Here is a 27,221-nt window from a genome sequence, read left to right as displayed (position 1 = left end):
GATTTCGTGTACAAAACTGATCCAAGTTTGTAGTCATTTCTCTTAAGGCATAGACATTTTTGGAAGCCCATGATAAAAATAAAATAAAAATTTTTTTAAAAGGCTCATGATATACATTGCTGAAAGGCTTTCTAGAAATGTTTAACCAAGTTCATGGTTAATGATTTAACCAAGAGAATGATAGTTTTCATTACCATTTACCATTCTAACAATGAGAATTCAGAGATTTTGAATCCTTATTAGTTTGATTGTTAAAATCTTATCCCTTTATTTTAAATTTACAATTCTTTGGGGTGCCTAGATGGCTCAGTCAGTTAAGTGTCCCAATTACTGATTTCAGCTCAGGTCATGATCTCAGGGTCCTGGGATGGACCCCCACACTGGGCTCCATGTTTGGTGGGGAGACTGCTTCAGGATTCTATCTCTGCCTTAGCCTCTGTCCTGGCCCCTGCTCACGCTCTTGCTCTCTAAAATAAATAAATAAATCTTAAAAATAAAATAAAATAAATGTACAATTCTTTGATTTAAAATATTCTTAATATTCTTATCTTTACATTTTTGATTTTTTGGTTTTTAACCATGTTTTGAATTTTTAAAATCTGAGTTTTAAAAATTTTTCATTTTTATTGTGACATAAATCAAAATGATGTATATGTATGTTTTAAATCTTCATCATGATAATCCTGTAAAACACTAATTTCTCCACCATTCAGTTTATGAAATAGAACGTTTCCATACCTTAGAAATCTCCTGGTTATTCCTCCTATGAATGTTTCTCTCCTTCATTCTGAAGTAACCATAATTCTATCATGGGTAGTACTTATTTCTTTCATTTTCCTTATAATTTTACCACCCATTATGCATCTCTAAAAACAAAATTTGTTTTATATGGTTTTGAACTTTATATAAGTAGAATCATAATGTAGATATCCTTCTGTGGCTTATTTCACCCCAAAGTGAGATTCATCCATGTTGATGTGTATACTAAAATTCATTTCTTTTCACACTGAATAGTTGTGCATTGTACACATGTAGGTTCCATATTTCTCTAAAGGAACCTGAGTCCTGGTATGTACAGCTTCACCTTTACTTGGTAATATGTTAGGTTTTAAGTTCATTTTAACATATGTATACTATCCAGATGATTTGTTTCCTAATCTTTTGTAGCATCTCTTTGATAATTAGAAATTATTTTATTCCAGTATATGAATTTTTTTCTTTTGTGACTCTTTCATTGTTTCAATATCTAGAAAGTTCTCTGTCACCCTTAAATGGAATTTCTTTTCATTATGTTCTTCTGTTTTGTTGTTCTTTTCCTTCTCTGCCTTTTCAATATTTAAGTATGCGTTTAACCCTTTATACCATTTGGAATTTATTTTGCTTTACAGCAAGAAGTGAATGTGTTTGTTTTTATTAAGTTGCTAACCAATTGCTTTTTTAAAAAAATATTTTACTTAGGGGCGCCTGGGCGGCTCAGTGGGTTAAGTCTCTGCCTTCAGCTCAGGTCATGATCTCAGGGTCCTGGGATCGAGTCCTGCATCAGGCTCCCTGCTAGGCAGGGAGCCTGCTTCCTCCTCTCTATCTCTCTCTCTGCCTGCCTTTCTGCCTACTTGTGATCTCCCTCTGTCAAATAAATTTAAAAAAATATTTTATTTATTTATTGGTCAGGGGGAGAGATAGAGAAAGAGAGAGCACAAGCAGGGGGAGCAACAGGCAGAGGGAGAAGCAGACTCCCAACAGAATAAGGAGCCTGATGTGGGATTCAATCCCAGAACCCTGGGAGCTGAAGGCAGATATTTAACTGACTGAGCCATCCAAGCATCCCTAACTAATTGCTTTTTAACCCATTCTCAAATAACCTCTCTGTGCCAGGTATTGTCTGTCGACTCTCAGCCCACCCCATCCTTGTATGTGCTCTGTTCCACACTGTCATAGCCTGGAGTGAGAAAACTACATTTCCCAGAGTTCTTTGCCAGCTGGTGTTTGTTTCTGCCATTGGGAAGTGATCACACAGATTAACAAATTAAAAAAAAAAATGTGAAAGCTATCTTTCTGCATGTGGCAACAGTAACAGCAGAAATGCTGACTCCCAGGCTTTTGATAACACTACCTTTTATGATTTATTTCTCTAGCCCTAGAAGTGGTAGTAGTGTTCTTCCCTGGGCAACGCAAGATGTACTCCTCTTGTTCTTCTGGGTTTTCCATGTACCTGTAATCAGTTTCCTGTAGTAATTCCTTTCTGTTGGATATACCTGAAGTGCTTTTAGTTTTCTTTTGTGTATGCTGATGAATCTTCCTCTTCCTACTGATTTGCAGTGCCAGGTTTATTGTGTATGCACACGTGTGTTATGGGAGGGGTATGCAGAAGGAAGGAGGGAGAGAGAGGAAACGAGAGGATGTGTGTATTTGTTTTGGAGCTATCTGTTTTGATTCATTGATCTTAGCAATTCATGCATGTGCATATTTATCATTATAATTATTACAGCTTTAGCATACACTTCAATATCTGACCCTGCAAGTCTTCCCGCATTCTTTTTCATATGGTCTTCACTAGTCTCATCTACTTATCAAACTGGGCTTTTAAGAAAAAAAATTAAAGGACAATCGATTGTGTTCTGCCTACTATAATCTTTCCCCCTGCATCTTGGTGAAGCCGAGAGGATTGCTTAAGAAAAGCTAACATTGCTTCACTGCGGAGAGTCACAGAAACGGTCACACATACACCTGCGCACGCACACACACACACACACACACACACACACACACACAATGCCTCTGCTTCCCATCAGCACAGAGGGCGGTTGTGTCCGCATGCACAGGTGATCAGTTACCGTCCATGCCGAGTGGTTCTTCCCTGCCACGTTGGGGTCACCCCACTTGGAGAGGAGGCTGCCGAACTGTCATCTCTAACAATGAAAGGGGATCTTATTTTCTCTGAGTCAGCCTGGCTAACAATACCCAAGGTCAGAAGAGATATTTCCTGCAAGACCTTGCAATTTCTCAATAATCCTATTTGGGCTCATTGGATGAAATGGCTGTGGGAAAATGATGTGATCATTATTTTAAACACCAGGGCAATCATAGCAGAAGACGCCTCTGAAACATACTATCTCTGCTTTGGTAACTACTGAGAGGGAGAAAATTGGACAAGGTGTCTCATAGTTCTCTCTTCCTCTCTCTTTTGGTAGAGGAGACTCTCATGATATTCTGAAAACACCCCCGAGATTGCCCCACCACACTCCCCTCATGCTCTTCTGTTAAGCCTGATTTGGTTGAAGACAAAGGCTGCCCCCATTTTAGAAGCCCCAGCCCTGGGGAAGCCTCTGGCACTCTCCCCACACAGTTGGCTTTGTGTCAAAGACCGCTTTGGAGCATGAAAGCACTTCTCCAAGACCCTCAGGGCTCAGTGCCCCGGAGAGTGGGGCACAGTGAGTTTGAGGAGCAGTGAAACTATTTTAGAGGGAACATGGGGACAGTGCCAAGGCTTGCCTGGCAGGGAAAGCCGGTGAAGGGCAATGTGACCTTGCACAGACTTGGAGCAGAGTAGAAATCCACCCCCGCCTCCCCTGAGCCCCGCTGCCCACCACCCCCATGAACTTTAGAGTTCAACTTCCTGGGTTTAAATTCTGGCTGCTACGCCGCCAAATAGCTGGGTACTTTCTGCGCCTCGGTTTCCTTTCTGATACAATGCTAAAAAGCAATGATGAGCGTGTCAAAGGCTCTGTAGGGTTAGATGAAATCATTTATCGTGGGGTTAGAATAGTGCCTGAATGTAGTCCCCTCTTCCCCTCTCCATTTCCCAACTGCTTCCCTTCCAGCCTTAACTCATAGGTGGTTGATTGTCTAGGCTTGGGAGCTAGTCTGCCCGGTTCACATTCTCATTCTGCTAATTACTAGTTGCGTGACTCTCGGTGAGTTGTTTAACCTCTCTGAGCCTTACTTTGCTCCTCCGTAATATAGTTTAATACTAGTACCTCCTGATGGAGTCACTGTGAGCATTGAATTAATTAACCCACAGTAAACACTTAGACCATTGGTTCTCAGATGGGGGCAAGTTTGCCTCCCAGGGGATGTTTGGTGATGTCTGCAGACATTCTGGTTGTCACAACTGGGGTGCATGCTGTTGGATTATGGGTAGAAGCCAGGGATGCTGGTTCCCCAGTGCACAGGATAGCCAGCCCCTACACACAATGGAGAGTTATCCTGCCCCATATGTCAAGAGTGCCAAGGTTGGGAAACCCTAATAGAATGATTCATGGCTGGCAGTGAGCTCTCAGTAAATGTTGGCTGTTATCATTCGAGCAACAGTTTTGTGCACTTGCACTTGGCCAGGAACTGCATTATATTCTGGAATATAAAGATGAATTACCTGCTGGCTCTGCCCTCAAGTGGCTCAGTCTGGAAGGAAAGACAGTATGAAGTTTTGGGACCGGAGGGTGAGGCAGGGAGCTTGGTCTCAGAGCAGCTGGGCAAAGGAAGCCCCCCACCCCTTGTTTCATGGCTCCTCCACTTGTATAAACAACCACACTTTGGGTGGAACTCCAGGTCAACACATAACTGGGATGTGGTTTGGGGGCTACTTGGCAGGACTATATGGACCCACATGGCAAGGTCCCTAATCGAGGAGGTGGAGACAGGTCTCTAAAGGGAGATAATGGTTGTTGCTACCTCATGAAGGAAAAGTAGGACTTAGGAAGGCAAAGGTGGGGAAGGGAAGGGCCGAGGAGAACTCACATAAAAAAGGACAGAGCTATCATGTATTCAGTGTCTACTGAGCATTTCCGTGGGCCAGGCACAGTTCTAGGCCCTGGGAATATAGCCATGAACCTTAGACAATAACTGGTGCATCTTTGGAGCTTACACTGTCGTGCTGGGGGCAGGATCCAGGTAGCAAACACATAGGTAATGCGTCAGGTACTGACCAGCACTATAAGCAGCACAAAGAGAGAGTGTTTGCGGTATTAAATACGAAATTAAGGAAGTCCTCAGTGAGGATATTCCTTGAGCTGTGACCTGAAGAAAAAGGAGGAGGGAGCCTCTGGATGTCTGTGTCGGTAGCAAAGTCGTGGCTCCTGCAAAGGTCCTAAGGCAGGAGTTTTTCTGGCATGTTTTAGGATCAACAGAAAGATCACCAGGGGTGAGGGAAGAATTGGATTAAAGTGGGAGCAGCAGTTAGGCCAAGAAAGGCCTTGGACGCCATAGTAAGAAAGATGGACTTTCTAGTGAAGGTGAGAGGTTATTCTGTCCGCCATCGGGGAAATACCCAGACTCCTTCCATGGGACATTGACCCTGCCTGAAGCTCATGATACTTGCTCAGAATTTTCTGGGTTTCTGTGTCTCTCGAGTCTTGCTCTGATGACCCAAGACAAGTACTGGTACTGCTTGCCTTCAAGATACATTCTGTACATGAAGGTTCTTTTTGCATCCCCTCCTGGAAAGTTTCATGGTGGCAACCAAGTCCTCATTTGAGTCCCAGCTCTGTGGCTCCAGGCTCTTCATTCTGACTCTTTGAGTCTCAGATTATTTTACGAAAGGAACGAGGAGAGTGCTACCTTCTGTTCTGGCCCCAGAATTGTACGAATGTCTCGGAGTTCTTCATGGAAGCCGGTAGAACAATCGCAACCACTGGCGTGGCAGGAGCTGTACCCCAGGATTGTGCTGAACGTTCTACATGCACTTGGTCCCACAAGTGCTCAGCACGCCCCTGGGATGCACACAGTGTTACCTCCGCTTTAGCCAGAAGGAAACAGAGGCCCAAAGGGGCTGAGCGGTGTACCTCAGTGGCACAGCATGTACCAGCATGTGCCAGCCAGTCCCAGCTCTGCCTGTCTGCGAAGCCCCTCCAGCAGCGAGACTATCAGGATGGCGGAGTGAGGCCGCCACAGCGCGCAGCACACCTGGGGCAGGGGAGCCCCAGCACGCTGCTTCCCCCGGGCCTGCTCTCATCCCTGCTCCGTTGACGTACCTAAGAGGCTCTGAAGGCCTGTCTGGGATCACTGGGGTCTTCTCAGCAAAGTCACAGCCTGAGCGCCAAGTCGCTGAGTAAGGGCTGAAGTTTCATCAAGAACTTGAGCAGGAGGCCCTTTGGAGCTGTGGGTCAGAGGCCTACTTGGGAGGCTGCAGGGGGCAGGCCGGACCCCTGTGGAGGGTTGGGGAGAGCCAGACCTCAGCTCCAGATGCCAGGAGACTCGCAACCCAAGACGGAAGACGGCGGCTGTCACGTTCTGGGCCTTACCCGCACCCGGTTGCCTGGCAACCTCCTGTGCCTAGCTGCCAGCTCTGGTGATGCAACGGCAGCAGCGACATCAGAGTAAGCCGATTAAAACTTTTATTTCCTTATTTATTTGCATTTCCCTTCTCTTGTTGTGGTTGTTCCCATAGTGCCATTGGGTCCCCACTGCCCTTCAGCATGGCCCGAGGAGCCCGCCAGAGGAGAGTGCAACCCGGCAGACCACAGAGCCCATGTCCCCTGACATAGGCAGAAAATCCACACCTCACGTGCCAGCTATGGTGCGGCGGCTAGTTTTGTCCAAATGTGGGTCTCTCTACCTGTCTTAGACACTTAGCTCCCCTGTGAAATTTAAAATGCGCCTGGATTGTCAGCTGAAGCTGGTTTCCATCGCTGTGTGTCTGCACTTTCCCCAGTGCTGGCCCCAGTGCCTAGGAACATGCCCGCCGTGTAGTAGGTGCTCAGTAAATGACTGAGGGACTGAATGAGTGATGGGTGTATGAAGCAGATCCCGGGGAAAATCCTGAAGCTAACTGACAGTCCTGCAGGTGAGTCTAACCTCACTGAATTATCAGATGGTAATGAAAACCTTAGTTTCACCCACTGGATTTTTTTTTTCTTCTGTTTTTGTTTTGTCCTTCACATCTCCTAAGCTTTCTGGATGGATTTTAAGTACCAGTCGAAAGAGTCCAACTTTAGACATGGAGGATGAACAGGAGTCAGGAAAAAAATGTGCTTTTTTTGCTCCCCACTTCTTCAAGTTCTGCATGCTGACCATTCCCAGACATGCTTTTGTCCTGACTCTCCGGCTGTTCTCTGTCTTCTCTGCCTGCCCCTTGTCACACCACTCAGACAGCAGAGCTCTTCCCAAGGACCCCAAAAGGGCATAATTACATCACATAGGTCATTTATTTTATTTCTAGAGTGTCACCTCAGTGGGGAATACACGTGGAGATGTCGAGGCTTGGGTATTGCTTGTGGATATATTTATTTTTGCATAAAACAAAGTAGAATGGACATTGGTCTAGGTTTAAAAACAAAAATTATGGTCTACTCCAGGCTCGTTTGCTAACCCCCTGTGTGAACTTTGACGGTTCTGAACGTCTGGATCCTTCAGGTGCCTCTTGTAGGATACTGAGAAGAACAGGTGCTCCCTTCCAGCTTTAGATATTTATGGTTTTAGAACTGTGTTTCTCAACCTTTGTCAAAATTTTATTGCTTCCATGCCCCCAAGCCTTTTTAGACACTGGTTTCCTAATTATTTCTCCATGAAATTTTAACACTGGAGATAAAATGTATATCTGTTTATGTGCTGTATGTGTGTCTGTGCTTTATACATAAAAAGCATAAGATTGTCCCGCCTTTCCCCCGAGAGCCCATTTGCACCCCATTGGGGAGGATATCATCTCCTTTGAGAAAGCATGTTGTCGAGTAAAGGTCCCTGTCCTTTCCGTTGACTTCTGGATCTCAGTAAAATAAAAAGCCAGTCTGTCTTTAAAAGACAACACTCACTGGTTTAAAAAAAAAAAAAAAAAGACTAAAAACCACAAACTTCTTTTTGGAATGAGGTCATGATCACCTTTCTATTGCACCACGTCTACGACTCAGCATCTTACCTGACCAGTTCCTAACCTCCTTTATTCTTAGGCCCTCGTCCTCTCCCTGGTCGTGCACCATGCCCTGAGCCTGTGGCATTGCTAGAGACCAGGGGGGCGTGGTGGTTAATTTTACCTGTCAACTTGACTGAATCCTGGCACACCCACGTTCTGCTGGGTGTATCTGTGATGGTGTTTCTGGATGAGATTAACATTTGAATTGGTACACTGAGTTAAGTAGACTGCCCTCCCCAGTGTGGGTGAACCTCTTCCCATCTGTCGGACACCTACCTGCACAGAATAGAAGTTTGCTCTCTCTGCTGGGACATTGGACTTCTCTTGCCCTCAGACTGGAACTGCATTACCAGCTTGTCCAGCCCCCAGCTGCAGATAAAAGATTGTGGGACAGGGGCACCTGGATGGCTCAGCGGGTTAAACCTCTGCCTTCGGCTCAGGTCATGATCTCAGGGTCCTGGGATTGAGCCCCGCATGGGGCTCTCTGCTCAGTGGGGAGTCTACTTCCTCCTCTCTCTCTCTCTGCCTGCCTCTCCACCTATTTGGGATCTCTGTCTGTCAAATAAATAAATATATAATATCTTTTAAAAAAAAAGATTGTGGGACTTCTCAGTCTCCATAATCACATGAGCCAGTTTCTTATAATAGATCTCTTATATTGGTTCTGTTTTTCTGGAGAACCCTGACTAATCCAAAGAGCTCAGGGAGAGATGACAGAGAGAGCTAGGTGGTGCTGGCTTTGTAGGTCACTACCGTAGCAGATTTACATTTTGTCCTTTGCGCATTATCTCCAGTCCCTCTTACTTTTTCTGTACGTAGATCTCCCAGCTCCTATGGGCTTTGATGCTAGTGGCTGGCATTCATGGCCTTCTTCAGAGGATCACCTTGGGCTGCTGGAGCCACCTCAGTACTGAGAACTGGGAGGTCCATGGCAGTGACTGGCTGGTAAGGAGAACAGCCCCCTAGTCTCTTCGTTTTGAGACACAGCAGACTGAGATGCCGTTATGCTCCACCGCTCCCTGCAGGGCCAGGCTGGGGATAGGACATAACCTTCCTTATCTCCTTGTCCTTCTCTAGCCTCTTCTCCAGTCTCTTGGAAGCACTTAATCAGTCACATATCCTAGAATCCTGGGCTCCAGATCTGCTTCTAGAAGGAGCTGGTCAAAAAAGGTCATAGTAGGGCACCTGGGTGGCTCAGTTAGTTAAGCAACTGCCTTCAGCTCAGGTCATGATCCCAGAGTCCTGGGACGAAGTCCCACATTGGGCTCCCAGCTCTACAGGGAGTCTGCTTCTCCCCCTGACCTCTCCCTCTCATGCTTTCTCTCATGCTGTCTCTCAAATAAATAAATAAAATCTTTTTTAAAAAAGTTCATAGTAAGGATCGGGACTTCCTCCTAAGAAGAATGGGAAATCTTTCCAAGAGTGAAATGATCCGATTTCAAAACTCTACCTCTTTTTTTTTTTTGAAGATTTTATTTATTTATTTGACAGAGAGAGATCATAAGTAGGCAGAGAGGCAGGCAGAGAGAGTGAGAGGGAAGCAGGCTCCCTGCCGAGCAGAGAGCCCGATGTGGGACTCGATCTCAGGACCCTGAGATCATGACCTGAGCTGAAGGCAGCGGCTTAAACCACTGAGCCTCCCAGGCGCCCAAAACTCTACCTCTTAATTCTAGTCATGACCTAACTGCTTCAGTGTTCCTGGCTGAACTGGGCTTCTTTCTCCCCTTCTCTGGAGTGAGTGGTCACACCTCTTGAATTTTCCATTCCCCAGAAGTCAATTGAGTTTTTGCCTACTTGAATTTGTGTATATTTCTGAACCTGGATGGTCTACTCCCAGACCTATATTTAATCCTCTCCATCCATTTAACAAGCACTTACTGACTGTGTATATATATGGTACCGTGTGTATACGGCGCTAACTCTCTGTACAGCTAGTCTTTTGGCTTCTTAGACCCCTAACTACTTACCATCAATCAACCCTCCTAATACCCTAATATCTGGGCCACACATAGTTCTTTTTATCTCTTGTGTGACTGTGGTTTTAAGAAAGTTCTAAGCATACCGATAACGTGCAAAAGAGAATTTTGACAATAATGAACCTCCCCGGTGCGTCAAGTAGAGTGCACACTGTGACTTCCACACATTGTGACGAGTTGTCCTATAGGACAGTGCCAATGCCATAGAATCGCCATCGGAAGGAACTTTTCTCTGGATGTCACTAAAGGGCAGTCCAAGAATAAGCTATGCAGGTAGACCATCAGGATGCTCGATTCAGGTTTGTTTTCTTTTACTGTCAAATAAACACCTCTCTCAGAATTGTTCCGATAACTCCATTGTGGGTTTTTGTTGTTTGTTGTCCTCGTCAGTCTTCGAGAGCTTTCTGTGAAATACGATAGTTTACAGCTGTCCCAAGATTTAAAACTCTTCGGCTATGGTGCCTGCATAAATTATAAGTATGTTTTTAGTATTTCATTTTCCATAAGGTAAATTTACTTAGCGCTTGTCTCCATCCTCACCTCCGTGTCCTGAAACGATAGAACTGTGACCCCAATAAATATTTCCTCCTCCTCCTTTCCTCTTCAACCCTGATTTATCCTGCCGTCTCCCCGCCCCTTGCATAATGACTTGGGGATGTGCCGAGACCGTGTAATTATTGTTTCTGTGCTGTTTTGCTGGTAGCTCACTCAGCTCAGGGAAGAGCACAACATTAGAATGACAAGCCATTCTGACAGGAGCTGACAAATATCTATCAAGGCCACGGGGAGAGTGAAATCTTTTTGACAACTCTATTATTTTTCTTTATCTCTAAGTCTTTGGGGGGTAATCTTTCCTTCAGGGAGATCAAACTCTCCCTCCTTCCTTTGCTCCACATGAGAGAATGAGAACCTGGATGGTTTATACGGCTCTTTCCAGATATAACTTCTGACAAGTCTGAGAGATACACCCTCTAGGAGAGAAAGATCCGGAGCCACAGCTTTTTTTTAATTATAAAAAATTGCATATACCTACACACAACTTGGCCCCGGTTAGATGGTGACTGCATTTTTCTCCATGAGAAGGTTCTTAACTTTCCAGAATTTTCAGCCAAATTACATGTATAATTTACAGCTGTGGGATATAGATAACGTCTCACATCTTAAGAATAATGAGTTTATTGTTTTGTTGCACACATACTTTAAATTACACATGGAATTATAATTTGGAAACGAGGCTTCTTTTTTTACTCACATCTCAGGAAACCATTTCCCCCCAATGTTCACATGCCTTTCCCATGTGATTTTCTCTGGTGCGCCTAGAGCCCACTTCTGAGTCATTTCACGGTTTTTCCAAGCACGCCACTTTCACTTCCATCCAAAGTATTTGAGAGACAGCAGCTTTTGAGTTCGCATATGATACTGTTACTAAAAATTGTATTCTGAGCCACCAGGCCTAATTTACTCAGATTTAGGACACCTCTACTTTTATTGTGAAACATAAATACAGAGATATGCATAAAACATGTGAATGGTCCCGTGGATAATTACACAGGGAACACTTTTGTCATAGCCATCCAGACGGAGAAATGGCATGTTTCCAGGTACGTAGAAGATCAAAACTCATTTCTTCTCACCAAAGGGAACACTGTCCTAACTTTTGGGATGAGAAAGGCATGAGTAATTTTGGGTTTTTAGAAAATATTTGTCTGCCTATGTCTGTTGACTGCACAATCCAAGCTCTTAGTCTCTTTTGTTTTAAAGGGGCTTTGCAGGTTTTATTTGTAATGATAACCAGAGCTTTGCACTAGTGAGGCCATGTTCCCAGGGATAATTACTAAATGGCTGTGAAATTTATCTGCTTTCTTATATACTGATGCTGCCATGGGATGTCTCTAAACACCTACAGCTAGCACTGATTGAGGTCACATAAAGATAGCATGTTTTCTTCCCCGAGTCCCTTGTTCTTTAAAGTAATTGACACACATGTCCCATAACTTGAGAAACTTGAAGGGGACGTGTGCATAAGTTAGCATAAGTTGACTCACACTTCCCTGAAGTTTCCTTTTGAGCCAGTATCTTCCCTTTTCTGCAGGCCTCTATGTAGCATCTCTTTTTTATTCAAGTTTTCTAAAATAATAAGAGATTGCAGATACGAAAAATAAAAAAGAATAAAACATGTACCCACATCCTCACCAATACCCAGATGTCACATGTGATGTAATCAATTATAAAAACAAGTAGGAAAAACAACTTGCATATGGTGCTTATCCTTGTGATAGTGTGTGTTATTATATCACATGGGTTATTCTGCAACTTAATCCAACCGCCGTTTTTGAGATGTATCCATATTGTTACATATGGATGTAGTTCCTTCCTTTTGATTATTTATTGATTTTTATTAACATATAATGTATTATTTGTTTCAAGGGTGCAGGTCTGTGATTCACCAGTCTTACACAATTCTTAGTGCTCACCACCACACATACCCTCCCCAGTGTCCGTCACCCAGCCATCCCATCCCTCCCATCCCCCTCCACTCCAGCAACTTTCAGTTTATTTCCTGAGGTTAAGAGTCTCTTATGGTTTCTCTCCCTCTCTGGTTTCATCTTGTTTCATTTTTCCCTCCCTTCCCCTATGATCCTCTGTCTTGTTTCAGAAATTCCTCATATCAGTGAGCTCATATGACAATTGTCCTCCTGTGATTGACTTATTTTGCTTAGCGTAATACCCTCTAGTTCCATCCATGTCATTGCAAATGTTAAGATGTTGGGGGGGTTTATGGTGGCTGCATAGTATTCCATTATATATATATATATATATATATATATATATATATATATATATATGTATACCACATCTTCTTTATCCATTCGTCTGTTGATGGACGTCTTGGCTCTTGCCATAGTTTAGCTATTGTGGACATTGCTGCTATAGACATTGGGTGTACTTGCCCCTCTGGATCACTACATTTGTATCTTTAGGGTAAATACTTAGTAATGCACTTGCTGGATCATAGGGTAGCTCTATTTTCAACTTTCTGAGGAACCTCCATGCTGTTTTCCAGAGTGGCTACACCAGCTTGCATTCCCACCAACAGTGTAGGAGGGTTCCCCTGTCTCCACATCCTCACCAACATCTGTTTTTTCCTGTCTAGTAATTTTTAGCCATTCTGACTGGTGTGAGCTGGTGTCTCATTGTGATTTTGATTTGTATTTCTCTGATGCCAAGTGATGTGGAGCACTTTTTCATGTGTCTATTGGCCATCTGGATGTCTTCTTTGGAGAAGTGTCTGTGCATGTCCTCTGTCCATTTCTTGATTGGATTATTTGTTCTTTTGTTATTAAATTAGTTCTTTCATTTTAAATGCTGTCGAGTAATCCATTGTAGAGATATAATTTACCCATCTGTTTTCCCTTTTGGTGGACGTGTAGGTTAATTTTGTTACAACATTGTATGGATAGAATTTTCAAGCATACAGACAAGTTAAAGAGTTGTGTAGTGAAGAACCATAGCCCCAGATTCTATAACTAATGTTTTGTTACACTTGCTTTATCATTCCTTCCTTCCATCTGTCCGTCTGTCCATCCATCCATCCATCCGTCCAACCAGTTTTTGTGATGATTTGAAAACAAGCAAAGGATAGTATTTTACTGTCTAAAATAATGATAGGAATACAACAAAATCATGGTTCCAAGGGGTTAAGTATGGGTGGACTAGCACAGGGAGTGTGACTGTAAAGGATGTCACTGGGGAAATCGTTGTGCTGATGGAATGGTTCTCTCCTCTCTGGTGGTGGTTTTGCATATGTACACGTGTAACAAAATGACATCCAGCTCTGCACAGGCATGTGTATCAATATCAACTTCCTGGTTTTGGTGTTGTGTTAAAGTTAGGTAAGATGTAACCATTGGAGGAACTGGGTGGTTTATACATTGCATCTCTTCATCCCGTCTTTACAACGTCATGTGCCTCTATAATTATTTGAAGATAAAAAGGGTGTCATAGAAGGAATTAAAGAGTGAATTTGAACCCCCAGGACACTATTAAGTCAGAAATGTGATCATGACATGAACAAGTATAAGAGAAGGGGTCGGGGTGCCTGGGTGGCTCAGTGGGTTAAGCCGCTGCCTTCAGCTCAGGTCATGATCTCAGGGTCCTGGGATGGAGTCCCACATCGGGCTCTCTGCTCAGCGGAGAGCCTGCTTCCCTTCCTCTCTCTGTCTGCCTGACTCTCTTGTGATTTCTCTCTGTCAAATAAATAAATAAAATCTTAAAAAAAAAAAGAGAGAGAGAGAGAGAAGGGGTCAGCAAGCCAACTATGGCAAAGCAGAGAACTGGAATGAACCTGGCTTCTTGAGGTGCTCACTGAGTCCCCAAATGGAGCAACTCTCCTGGACTTCTTATGGAAGACAACACATTTTTCCCTGTTTAAACCCACTTCACTGGCAACAATAGACAGTAGCTCTTACTGATGCAAACGTTACAGAAACCAACTTCACCAGCTTCTTAGGATAGAACTTTTTAAGGTAAAAAAATGTTGCACTGAGCAACACTATACATGCATTAGTGTATAGTTGTGAGTTTTCTTAGAGCTATGTCTAGGAAGCAAACTGCTGCATCACAGAGTATGACCATCTTCACCTTTACTACAGATTTTATTAAAACTAAGAGGCCACCTAATGTAAGTTGTAACAAAATTGGTATCATTTAGACTCTTAAGATGCCCAAAATTGTAAAATGAGTCTGGATTTCAGAAATGTTAAAATATAGGGGTCGGGTGGGGGCTGGAGGTCGAGAAGAATCTTAGCATTAATGCAATGCAGATACCTCCAAATTCCTTTGCAAAGTGATTGTACAAACTTTCATTCCTACTGGCAATAAAAACATTCAAATTCTCCACATCTCTACCAAACCTTGATCATTTGATGATATGTTTTTTTTTTTTTAATTGCAGTTCCCTAAGCACCTTCTCAAAATGTTTATCGGAGATTTATGTTCCCTTTAGAGTAAATTACTGTTGCCTTTTTTTTTTAAGATTTTATTTATTTATTTGACAGAGAGAGATCACAAGTAGGCAGAGAGGCAGGCAGAGAGGGTGAGAGGGAAGCAGGCTCCCTGCTGAGCAGAGAGCCCGATGCGGGACTCGATCCCAGGACCCTGAGATCATGACCTGAGCCCAAGGCAGCAGCCTAAACCACTGAGCCACCCAGGCGCCCGCCTTTTTTTTTTTTTTTTTTTAAACTCAGTTTTGTCTTAAGGACTCCGGGAGCTCTTTATATATTCTAGTTTTATTCATTACAAATATTGTCTCATATTCTGGATTGTTTTTATAGTTCCTCTTTTTTTTTAAATTTTTACATTTTTCTAATTCCCTGTCTCGGCACCAAATCCACACTTTTACCTAGTTTGATAACTAGTCTTTACGTCTTACTATATTTCATCTTTGTCCTTCTTACTCAAAACTCTCTTGCTTATTCTTGGCTCAGGCTTTCTTTGTCAGTCTTAGGGTTTGCTAGTCAAATTTTATGACAGAAAAATCTTTGAAATTGCATTTGATTGCATAGATTAATCCAGAACATTTTCATCATTATCATAGTGTATTTTCCCACCTGTGAACCTGGTATATCTCTCCCAATGCTCTTCTTTCATACCCTTCCATAAAGTATTGTATTTTTCCCCATAAAGGATTTGGGGATCTTTCATTAGATTATTTCACAGAATCATATATTTTGTTTGAGACTATGAATAAGACATTAAAAATTACATTTCCTAACTTACCATTGGTGGTGGCCAAATAAACTAGTTTATTTGAGTTTGAATCTCTCTCTCTATCTAAATCTAATGGTTTGCCTAGACAGTCTTGTTTTTCTTGCATAGATAATCCTATCAAATGCAAATGTTTCTTCAAATGTTAAAGATTTTTCCTACTATTCCTAGTTTGCTAACATTTCTTTTTTAAACACATGAGTGAATGAGAAATTTTGCTGAATGTTTCTTCTGCCTCCGTGGAGATAGTCATCATTTTTCTCTTTTAGTAGTAATTTATATTAGGACATTTTCTCATGTTACACCATCCTTACATTCCTGGAACAAACTCTACTTGGTTATGGCTGTCTGTTCATTTCTTATGCTAGTAGTGTTCTTTACCAATGTTTTAAGGTTTTTTACATCTGAATCCATCATGAGATTGATTTATAATTTCCTTGCCTGGTTTTCATATCAAGGGTCATCTTAGTCTTATAAAATTAACTGCCATTTCTGCTCTCTTTTTTGTTGTTGTTATTTTTAAAATGCTCTGTAAGATGGGGCACCTGGGTGGCATAGTTGATTGAGCATCTGACTTTTCACTTTGGCTCAGGTCATGATCTCAGGGTCGCGAGATCAAGTCCCATGTGGGGCTCCACGCTCAGCACGGAGTCCGCTTGAGATTCTCTCCCCCTCTCCCTCGGCCCTTCCTTACCTCGCTTAAATAAATAAATAAATCTTTTTCAAAAAATGCTCTTTAGAAAAGGATTATAATCAGTCAGGTCATTGTTTTGTTCCCTTCTCATTCTCTTTTTTTCCTGTTTCATTAAGTTCTGCACATGTTAAAAACCATTTCTTTCTACTTTCTTCGAATTTAATGTTTATTTTCTGATATCTCAAACTAAGTCTTTAGCTTATGATCTGATTTTCTTCTTTTGTAATGTATGTATTTAAGGCTATTCATTTTTCTTACAGTACTCTGTACATAGAATTCTGTAAGTGTTGATACTCACTCATTTACTCATATAACGTGACTCAAACAATCTTCTATTCTATGTTTGTACTGTGGTAGTGTTGTGAACATAGCTCTTTGACGTCTTGGAGGTTGCAGTCCCAGGAAGAAGAAGAAAATATACGCATAAATAAGTCACGTGAGGTGGTCTTTGAATTGTTTAGAAGCATGTTTTTAAATCTGCAAATATATGGTGAGTTTTTCATGTGGCTCTCAAATTGCTTGGAAGTTTTACTTTTATTTTCCTATGTCCTCTTGGAGTGTGGTGTCAATTCTACTGATGCTTACTATGACCAATATATGGTCAATTTTTGTAACTATTTCCTATGGGCTGGAAGGAAGTCTATTCTCTAAATAGACATGTTGGATTGTTGACATTTTGCCATATTCAACTAATTCCTGCTTCTTCTATAAACAGATATGAATGTAACTTATGCCCTGACTTTGATACTTTCAAAGCCTTTACTGCTTTATTCCATTCCCAAGACAGACTAACCGGTGTATGGAACTAAGCCTGGAGTGCTCAATGTAGGATACCTGTAGTGCCAAGTCCACTCCTTCATTCGTGGACGTTCTTAACCAATCGTGGAACTTGCGTGACAGTCCTGGCAATCGCTCAGTAATCAGATTTGGAACATATAATTAAACTTTTTGAAAAAAGTGACAGTTTTGGGGGAAGACCACTTGATCCTTTATCCTGGAAATTTTGGCTTTTTCTCGAAACTTCTTTGTCATTACATCTGGTAGATGTATCAGAAAACCGTGGATTCTCTTATGCCAGAATTAGCATTCTAAAAAGTGAATGGCTGCTCTCCCCTCTTTGTATATCAAGCCCTTGGGAGACATTACTGATCCATCCTGCCGTATTTTCTCATCCAATCCAAACTCAGCCCCAGAATCTTTCTCACCACAGTCTGCCAGACGGTACCAGCAATTGATCTGACTTGACATGTCATGTGAAACCTTTGATCATCCTTGAATTACTGGGCTCTGTTTTACATAAATGCTCCCCTTTCATCTGTATAACCTTCATCCTTAAAATCAATAGCGACCAATTTCCTCCCAAGTAAAAATGGGGATATATTCTTACAGGTATATGAAGAACTTACTCCTTTGCTCCTTAAGTAATATTCTGGAAAGGGATATTAAGTAACTGTGCTGGAAATAATATTCTGGAAACGGATATTAAGTAACTGTGCTGGAAAGAAACTCTTAGTCATGTACTAGAAGCAACCCAAGATAGCAAAATCTAATTTCCAAGGATGAGGTTCAAAAAAGAACAAAATGCAATTCAGCACAGAAAAATATGCATGCTGTCACTTCTCAGTGGCGAGAGTGATAATCTGAATCAGATATTAAAAGGGCATAAGACATCTGGACATCAGAATTGCTGAAACCGAGTGAGGAGCACGCTGACTCGCTGGGGCTGAGTAAAAAATCCTTCTCCAGAGGGAAAAGATGAAGGACAAAGACGGGTGTGAAGAAGCATCACATCATAGTTCAAGAACAGGGATCCCTCAGTGAGGCTAGCTGAGCACCAGCTAAGTTAACCTTTCCATTTCAGGCAATTTCCGTATCAGCATATCCTGGATTGGCTTCCAGAACTTCATTAGGTAATGAAGAACAGGGGGACGGATGAAAGGAACATCAGATGAATTTGGGAAGAGGATACGGAAGTATGCCATTTCCATTATGTCCCTGACTAAGTACTTAAGAAGGACCAAAAGACATGATGCACTTGTTGTCCATCAAGCAAGAGTGACGATTAAATATTTCTGGGGATAATCATTCAGTGAAAGGGGTCTCACTTGAAAAACAGGAACTGGATTAGAGGAAAAACAGTTGATGACCCTGCTAATCTAGAGTATCAAGGGAAGCAGGAAGCAATAAATACAACCTCTTTTCTTAGGACCTTCAAAGTACATCCAGAACAGCTCACTCGTCCAGCCTCAGAATTAGACTGAAGCGTGGGCCCCCTTCTTCTGTCTCTAGTTTCTCCATATTTCATGATGTATTTTTGGAAAAAAAATACTTCTAATGATGCCAACTTGCCTCCTTTCAGCACATTAAAAAAGGGAACGATTGGCTGAGGCTGTCATGATGATGGGAATAATTTTGTCGCTGTGCAATTTGGCTCTTGCTCCAAAGTGAAGCACACATTTTCCTCCAGTATATTTTAAGCCAGAGACTTCTAAGTAAATGGGAGGTGGCTGATTTTATTTCTGTATGCAGCCAGCCTTCACTGGCACGAGCTCTGATTTGGCCCAATCAATTTTGTATTCATGCTGAGAAGCAAGTTGATCAAGTTCAAGGAACATCTGTACGCATTTATCTGGCTTGGGTGCAAACACGGGAGCTGCTCCCCTGAAAGGTTCCCAACCCTCCAGTGGTGGGTGCAAGCCTCCTGGACAATGACCTTTACAACCTGGCAATCTCACTCCATCCTTAAACACCCTCATGACTCTTCTAACACACCAGCTTCTTTGTAATTTATAGAGTTGTTTTTAGGAGTCTAGCTCTGGCAAGTTTGAGAGTTTATTAAGTAAATCTTCATTAGCTGGTTAAATGATCTCCAAAAAGTTATCCAACTGAGTGTGCCGGTGTCGGGTCATCAACCCATATATTAACGTGACATTTCCATAGCTACATCTGTCATGGTCTTCCCCATCTTTTTATTTCCCCTCTCCTAGCTGTCATAAATTTTGTGTGCCTGCAGCTCTATGGCTCGAAGACAGTTGTAAACATCTTCTTGTTCAATTACATCAGGATTTTTTTTTTCTTTATGTCAGCAATTAAATTTATGAGCAAAAAAAAAAGTTCACTCTCTAAACCTAAAGAGGCACAGTCAAGTTCAGGGTAAATAAAAACAGAATGCAATCAACTTTCAGTTGTAAAATATAAACAAGCCAGCGGCATCCAAAAGACCTGGCTTCAAACCCTAACACCACCAACTGGCCGATGGGTTTGCGGGGGAGGGTCGTTCTCCTTACTCCTCCTACTATAGTTACCTACTTTCCAACATGGCGGGCATGATTGCAATTTCATAGAACTTTTGGGAGAGTTAACTAAGATGGAGTATATGAAGTGGGCTCTACAGAAGTGGTCAGTCCCCTTTGTCCTTTCCTTCTCCATTTGTATAGGGGACAAGCTGATGGGGTACAGGACCTATGGTGTATAGATCTTTGTTTTTCCAAGACCTGGAGTATAGCAGGTGCTTAGCAAATATTTAATGGAAAGGATGAGTGATTAAACCAATTAATGAGAGGTATTGGGTTTATTCTTACTCTTGGTTTGGGCAGTTTAGGTCTTCAGATGATGGCGATCTCAGTGGATACTTCAAGGGTGATCCTTGGCACAGGAACATGGGCACTACCCATGGCCCTCCATAGTCCTACTAAGTCAGAATCTGCCTTTAAAATATTTTAAAACTAATTTGTATTTGTTTTTATTATTTTTTTGTTTTTAAAAATGCAGCTAATAACCGACATGTAATATTACTTTCAGGGGTACAACATAATGGTTTAAGAATTATATATATAGTCCCAATGATCACCATGATAAGTCTAGTTAACATCTACTGCCACACATAGTTATAATCCCTTTTTCTTTTCTTGTGATCCCTTTTAACAAGATCTCAGGTGACTTGTGTGCACATTAAAATTTGAGCAGCACTGGGTTAGAGCCTTTAATTATGAAGCCAAGAGTATGAATTGGTTCCCACATCAGCTCTGCTGACAACAGACCAGCTTAACCTTGCATTTGGTCTTGAAGGGATCCTGGTGTGGGAACACGGATGAATCCATGCCAACGAATCCTTCCCACTGTGGAGTGGAGAAAACAACCGTGTTCATGATAGGTCACTAGCGCCCTAGTTCCCCTTCTTCTGTTGTACGGTCATCTCCTCGTAAGTGGTATACCTGCACCCAAAGCTAATGCAAACATGCCATTGACAGAGCTGAAGACCCCTTCGTGCATTGTTCTCGCAGCCACCCATTTGGCAGCTGAGGCTTGGCAGATCCAGCCACTAATTGCCGAAGGTCACAGGGTTAGAAACAGATCTGAGACTTGAGCTCTGAGCTGTCTGATTCCAGGGGTCTTTCTCTGAACAGATAGGCTTTCCTCCCTCCCAGCCAGCCCTCCACACTGATGCCAGGCATTTCTTGAAGTGCAGGTGGGGAGGGGCGAGGTCTGCTAATAGCCTGGTGCTTTTATTCTGGGCGCATGAGCACTGCAGGAACGCAGCCACTCACGCCCAGCAATGCCTGTGGGAATACAGGAGCCTCCTTTGTGGACCCTCCTCTGCCTGCCTTCCTTGCTTCGTCTGCTCCTGCCCTCCCTTGCAGCTCTGTGCTTCAGCACTTTGCCGGTCTGCCCTGGCTGCCTGGTGCCTCCGGGCACTTGATCAAGTGCTCTCTCCACCTCAGAGGCCCTTGTGTCCAGCTGCCCGTGCTAAAACATGCATCAAGGTATTTAAAGGTCTCTCTCCCGGGAACGCTCTCCTTCACGTCCCCAGGTAGACCCGAATTCTTTCTCCTTGGATCTCTTGATCAAAATAGCTTTCATATGGTTAAAAAAAAAAAGTGATTTATTTCTTTTGTTGCGGATTTGTGACCTTGAGCGGCAAGACCGCACAAAAAGCTGTGTAGTACAGAGCATGGTCCTGGAGCCAGATCTGCTGGGGGGCTGCGTGACTTTGGGCAAGGTAATCAGACTTCTCTGTGCTTCTGGTTCCCCTTCCAAAGTGAAGAAGACAAGAGTCTGTGTATCTTGGGTTTTGTGAGCACTATACGAGTTGATACCCGCTTAGAATGGTACCTGGCACCTAGTAGGTTTATGTAAATGTTACAGAAAATTTTGTTTCTGTCTTCACACCCCAGTGACCTACACTGTGCCCATTTGGAAAGGGATTTTCGAATGAATGAGTGAATGCCTCGGGGGCTGCCTCTATGGGCTCTCTCTGTGGCCAGGAAACTCCTACATTAAGTTTGAAAGCTTTAAGAATGGAAAAATCGTTTGCCGAAAAAGAAAATCTCTGTCTCCTCAGTATTTCTAATCTCTTCCCACGCATCTTTTCTGGATATAAGAAACTACCTTTCCGTCCTGTCATCCTCTCTCCGTGGTTGTTGTTGAATGATGGTATCGGTGCGTTCCTGCCATCATCCCTCACATTTTCCTAAGTCCATATAAAAACACGGAATTTACGGAGATACTCCCTCACTCGGGTCACGGGCAGCCTGAGCGGGTGCCCCCAGAGCAGGCGGAGTAGGGAGCGGAGGGGCCGACTGCGGGGACTCCTGACGTGGTGGGCGGGCTCACAGGTATCTGCTCCGACAAGCTGCTTCCCTTTATTTCGGTCCCTGCTTCCTCTCTTCCCATTTGGAAGGGAAGACAGCCTGTCAAAGGAGACCTGAGAGCCTGCTGGCTGCGAGCACTTGAAAAGGGCAGGGTTTTTATTTTTCTTTGCTTTCTTGTGGTTCTCCGAAGAAACACAGAACTGTCTTAGTGTTTGGAAAGAGGCAAGAGAGCATGGAGGTTAAATAATTTGGAAGCAGGAGCGCCTGGGTGGCTCAGTTGGTTAAGCCACTGCCTTCGGCTCAAGTCATGATCCCGGGATCTTGGGATAGAGTCCCGCATCGGGCTCCCAGCTCCGTGGGGAGCCTCCTTTTCCCTCTGACCTTCTCCCTTCTCATGCTCTCTCTCTCTCTAATAAATAAATAAATGAAGTCTTTAAAAAGGTAGTTTGGAGGCAGACACACTTGGTTTGAACCCCAGATTCTTGGTTGAACCCCAGATCTTATTATTAAGTTATTATTAAGTTATTATTATTAAGTATTAGATACTTATTAGCTATGTCGTGTTGGCTCAGTGCCAGAACCTTTGCAAGCTTCAAGTTTGTTTGTTTTTGTTTTTGTTTTTTTCCCCTAAACTGTAAAATGGTTCCAATTTTTAAACAAACTTCATAAGTTAATTCATCATGCAGAGTGCTTAGCACTGTGCCTTACCCATGGTCAGAACTCAGTTCCATTAATTGCAAGCAAGGATATTATGTGTACACACACACACACACACACATTCATGTACATCTATATACACACACACATAATATAATCCTGTGTACTCTTTGATGACACTTTTTCAATCCCATTTCTCTTTAATTTAAATATCTTTTGCATAGTAAGTGCATTAATATACATTGGAACAAATGGATAGAATGAATGAACTCACGAAAGAAATCATTTCATGTCCCACATGTAACCTGTATATCAGCCAAGATGAGCGAAGTTCCTCTGTGGGAGCGAACAGCCCCACAGCTCCATAACTTGAGCGGAAATCCTTCGTGGGTCAGCTGGCGCTTCTCCTCCCGCCTCCAGGACCCAGACAGACGGAGCAGCCACTCGAGTGTGGCCAGCACCACGGCAGGGGAAAGACATGCATGGAAAATCACATTCTGGGTCTTAAGGTTTCCCCTCAGAAGTGACATGTCCTGTTCCTGCTCTCATTTTATTTGGCAAAACGAGTCGCATGCCCATGACTGACCTTGAGAGGGTGAGGAAGTGCAAGTCTCTCCATGCCCCAGGAAGAGCTGGCGGCTTTGGTGGAAAGCACTACCCGGCAAACCTGTTCTACTCTCATCCTCAAGAGACTGTGGGCCCATTTCTCGTGGTCATGACCAGATGCTATGCAGATAACTAACTGTATATTACCACCCCCATTTATAGGTGCAGGCCTTGTAATATTGCAAAGAGTGAGTAAACCATCATGCCCATTAAGTGCTCTTCCTAGGGCTGTAGCAGGATAAGTAATGGCGCAGACGGGAAGGATCCTGGCTGCCTCTGCCCGTGCAACAGGGCGCCTATTTACAGCTCAGATCTGACACGAAAATAACTACCTCTTCTTGCCCAGACACAGTAACTGAGTTCCCCAGAAGAATATTCATTCTGCAGGAAGGAATCTAATACTAAAGAGGACAGAAGTACAGCAACAGGGCACTTGGGCGAGAGAGATGGGAGGGGGGAGAGAGACACACACAGACAGAGACAGAGCAGGACGCGGAGGGAGGGAAAGAATGAGCTGTAATACTGCAGCAAAATGGGAGGAAATAGCATCTCCCATAGAAACAAAGTACTACGAGTAAATTCAGAAGAAGGCTTAGGGCCTTAGAATGAAGGTAAGACGTGACTATTCCAGCATAGCGTAAGACACCGTGGGACTCCAATCACTCATACCAGACCAGGGTAATTCTCTTAGGCACGCTGGTGCAGAATTCTTGCCACTTTCTTAGCAGAGAAGTGAGAGATCGCATTGGAGTGTCTGCTTAATCCGTGACTCCTTTGCAATGTCCACTATTAGACCTTATCTAATAGTTAGCACTGTTTGTGTTGTTTGACCTATCCTTACGGTTACAGCCAAATGGACCGGGGTAGATCCATTTAATCCAAGATGAATCAGTTCAGTCTTAATCTCAGCCAACGAGATTTGTTTTTCAAGATTCTAAAGTAAAAGACAATGAATATATATAGGTCACTTAGTGTGTAATTTATGTAGTGTTCATTCAATCATTCAACTCTCTTCTATCAAATGCCCATTTGGAGATACAGGGCTCCCAGAGCCCGACTTCACAGTGTCCCCTCCCATCCCACCTGGCTCTCCTTAGTTCTGTACCCCTCGTTATTTGTTGAGATTGATAGAAGTGTATTTCAACCTTGGAAGGTTCTCATTCAGTAGTCATGCTCTGCTATTCCTAATTATTCTGCTGTTTTAATAAAGTTAAAATTGGGGGTGCCTGGGTGGCTCAGTGGATTAAGCCACTGCCTTCAGCTCAGGTCATGATCTCAGGGTCCTAGGATCAAGCCCCGCATCGGGCTCTCTGTTCAGCGGGGAGCCTGCTTTCCCCTCTCTCTCTGCCTGCCTCTCTGCCTACTTGTGATCTCTATCTGTCAAATAAATAAATAAAATCTTAAAAAAAAAGTTAAAATTGGAACATTAAAAAAAATTCTCCAGGTAGGTACCATTCCATAAAGACATCAGATCTGAGAAGCTGTCTTCTGATCATTTCAGTGGAGGATATCAGAAGAGGGAAAATCAGGACATCCCGCTCAATCCCTAACTTCTTTACAGAACTCTGCCTTCATTGTTTACGCCCAGAAGTTCTGTATTCTGTGCACATGAAGGAGCTTCTGGGTTCCCATCCCCAGCCCCCGTCCTCCCCTGCCCCCACCCCCGCCCCCCGCCGTCTATCACGAAGCACGCGCAAACACAACTGCTGGCAGAGGCTGTGGCCATGTGAGAGATACACAGAGACGAACGCTAAAATTGGGTGTGCAGAAGGCACCAGAGTGAGCCCCTTACGGTGGTTGTCAGAAGCTTACACCCCAGACTTTCTGGGGGAGTTCCAACTTAAAATAGCCTGTCTTGCTATCCCCACAGACACCTATTTTTGGCAGATTGTGCGTCCCAATTTTTGGTTTAGGAAACACTGTCGCTTTACATATACTCTACACTCAGACGTACTCCGGAAAGGGTCCTAATCCAGCTGGATTAAGGCACCGCTCCCGTTTTAATGATCTCCAAGTTCCTAGAAATAGTCCCTCTGTAGTGACTATTCTACACAATGGTTTTCTAATGATCCTGAAATCGCCACCTGATTAAAACCTTGTTTGCAACCCGTGCCGTCAGTTAATCTTACAGCATCCGGAATCACTAGGCAATGCTACGTGACATGTCTTTAGGTATCCTCAGTGCACATAATAGATGCCCATTAAAAGATTGATGAGTCAGGGGCACCTGGGTGGCTCAGTCTGTTGAGCGTCTGACTCTTCGTTTGTGCCTCAGGTCGTGATCTCGTAGTCGTGGGATCGAGTCCCGTGTCGGGTTCTGTAGTCAGTGTAGAGTCTGCTTCAAATTTTTACTCCCTTACCCTCTGCCCCTCCCCTGATCTCCCACTCTCTCTCTCTCTCTAAAATATATAATTAAAATAGAAAAAAAAAGATTGATGAGTCAGATGTCAAAGCATTAAACTGAATCTTCGAGTTGATGAGACAACCCCCACATACAGACCCTGCTCTCTCCTTCACCTTTCTCAGTTTGAGTGTGGTCATCCTTAGCTCTGGGAGTGTGGTTGACCTTGACTCCTGCTCCCTTTTATCCTGCATTCTTGACCAAGTTCGTTTGAGATCTCTGTAAGCTTCCTGGTCAGTAAACCCCGTTTTGGTAGTCATGGCTCTTTGGGGTCCTGGGAACAATAAAAAGAAGGCAAAAGCTCTTGCAGCAGGACAGGGAGAATTTTTCCCCATGGACAGAGAACACATCAGGCAGACAGTCTGGGACCTCTGTTGCTCTGTGTACGATGGGCATTTCTGACCAAGGCATTTATAGATTGTAAGAAGCCCCAGCATTGGGTATACATGTAGTCTTTCCCAGGAACAGCCCTTCTCAAAATTTTAGCTTCCCTCTACCCACATTATCATCACAGGAAAGAGAGTGGGGAGACTACTATTAAAGTGGGTAAGTAGAGTCAGGGATGTTCACCTTAAAAGCTCTGTCCTCACCGTCACATGGAGACCTTGTATACTTCCGGGTTGGTTCATCAGCCCCCAAAAGACCCAAGTGTTAGAGGACGTCATAGCGCATACATCCAGACAATATTAAAAGTATTTCAGTTTTTCATTTACACTCATTCCAAACAATGGGAGTCCCCAGACAACTTGATTACAGTGTTGCCCAAACCTTAGTCACTCCCATGCTCTCATCATTCAATTTTGATACATTGGCATTCCACAGAAATTAGGACTTAGTCATTAAAAACAAAACAAAACACACACACACAAAAACAGGCTAATTTGATTTTTTGAATACCTTTATTTTGAAAGGAAGTGTTGAGGGACATCTGGGTGGTGCAGTCATTTAAGCATCTGGCTCCTGGCTTTGGCCCAGCTTGTGATCCCAGAGTCCTGAGATGGAGCCCCGCCATTGGGCTCTGAGCCCAGCCGTGGAGTCTGCTTGAGCTTCTCTCTTCCTCCTCCTCTGGCCCTCACCCCTCAAATAAATACATCTTTTTAAAAGATAAATAAAAGGTAATGTCAAATAGCATCCATGTTTTACTTCAATAAAAATTTGCTTACTTTTAAGGAAACTTTATTTTAAGACTCCAAATGTCAAAACAGTATCAGCTGTCATTAATAGAAGGAAAGAGCAAAAATAAATATAATGATATTCTTATGCTTATCCTAATTGAATAGAAGAGTTCTTTAAGAAAATGAAGTTTTCTCTTCTGCCTGTGGATGCCCCAGGGTGTTTCCCACCCTGTCCCTCCATCTGCGTAAACTACGAGGCATTATATATTTAGCAAACATCTGTGTGGCACACTCACTCTGTGCCAAGTCCTGCCTGAACAGCTCTACACATGTGAGCATAGTTAATCCTTTTCATAGTCTCACAGAGTAGGATGTATAGTTATTATCCCCATTCTATGGATGAGAAAACCGAGACTCAGAACAGTGAGGTGACTTGCCAGAGGGCACACAGCCAGTAGGTGCCAGAGCTAGGATTGAAGCTGGGCTGTTTGGTGGCAGAATGCAGGCTTCTCACACCTGAAGCCCAGCTCTTGCTCCAAACATACTACTCCCCACGAAAGGAGCTGCGTTCCTTG

The sequence above is a fragment of the Meles meles genome, chromosome 21, assembly GCF_922984935.1.
Source record: "Meles meles chromosome 21, mMelMel3.1 paternal haplotype, whole genome shotgun sequence".
NCBI lineage: Eukaryota > Metazoa > Chordata > Mammalia > Carnivora > Mustelidae > Meles > Meles meles.
The sequence above is the reverse complement of the archived record's forward strand: the minus strand, read 5'-3'. Positions refer to the sequence as shown.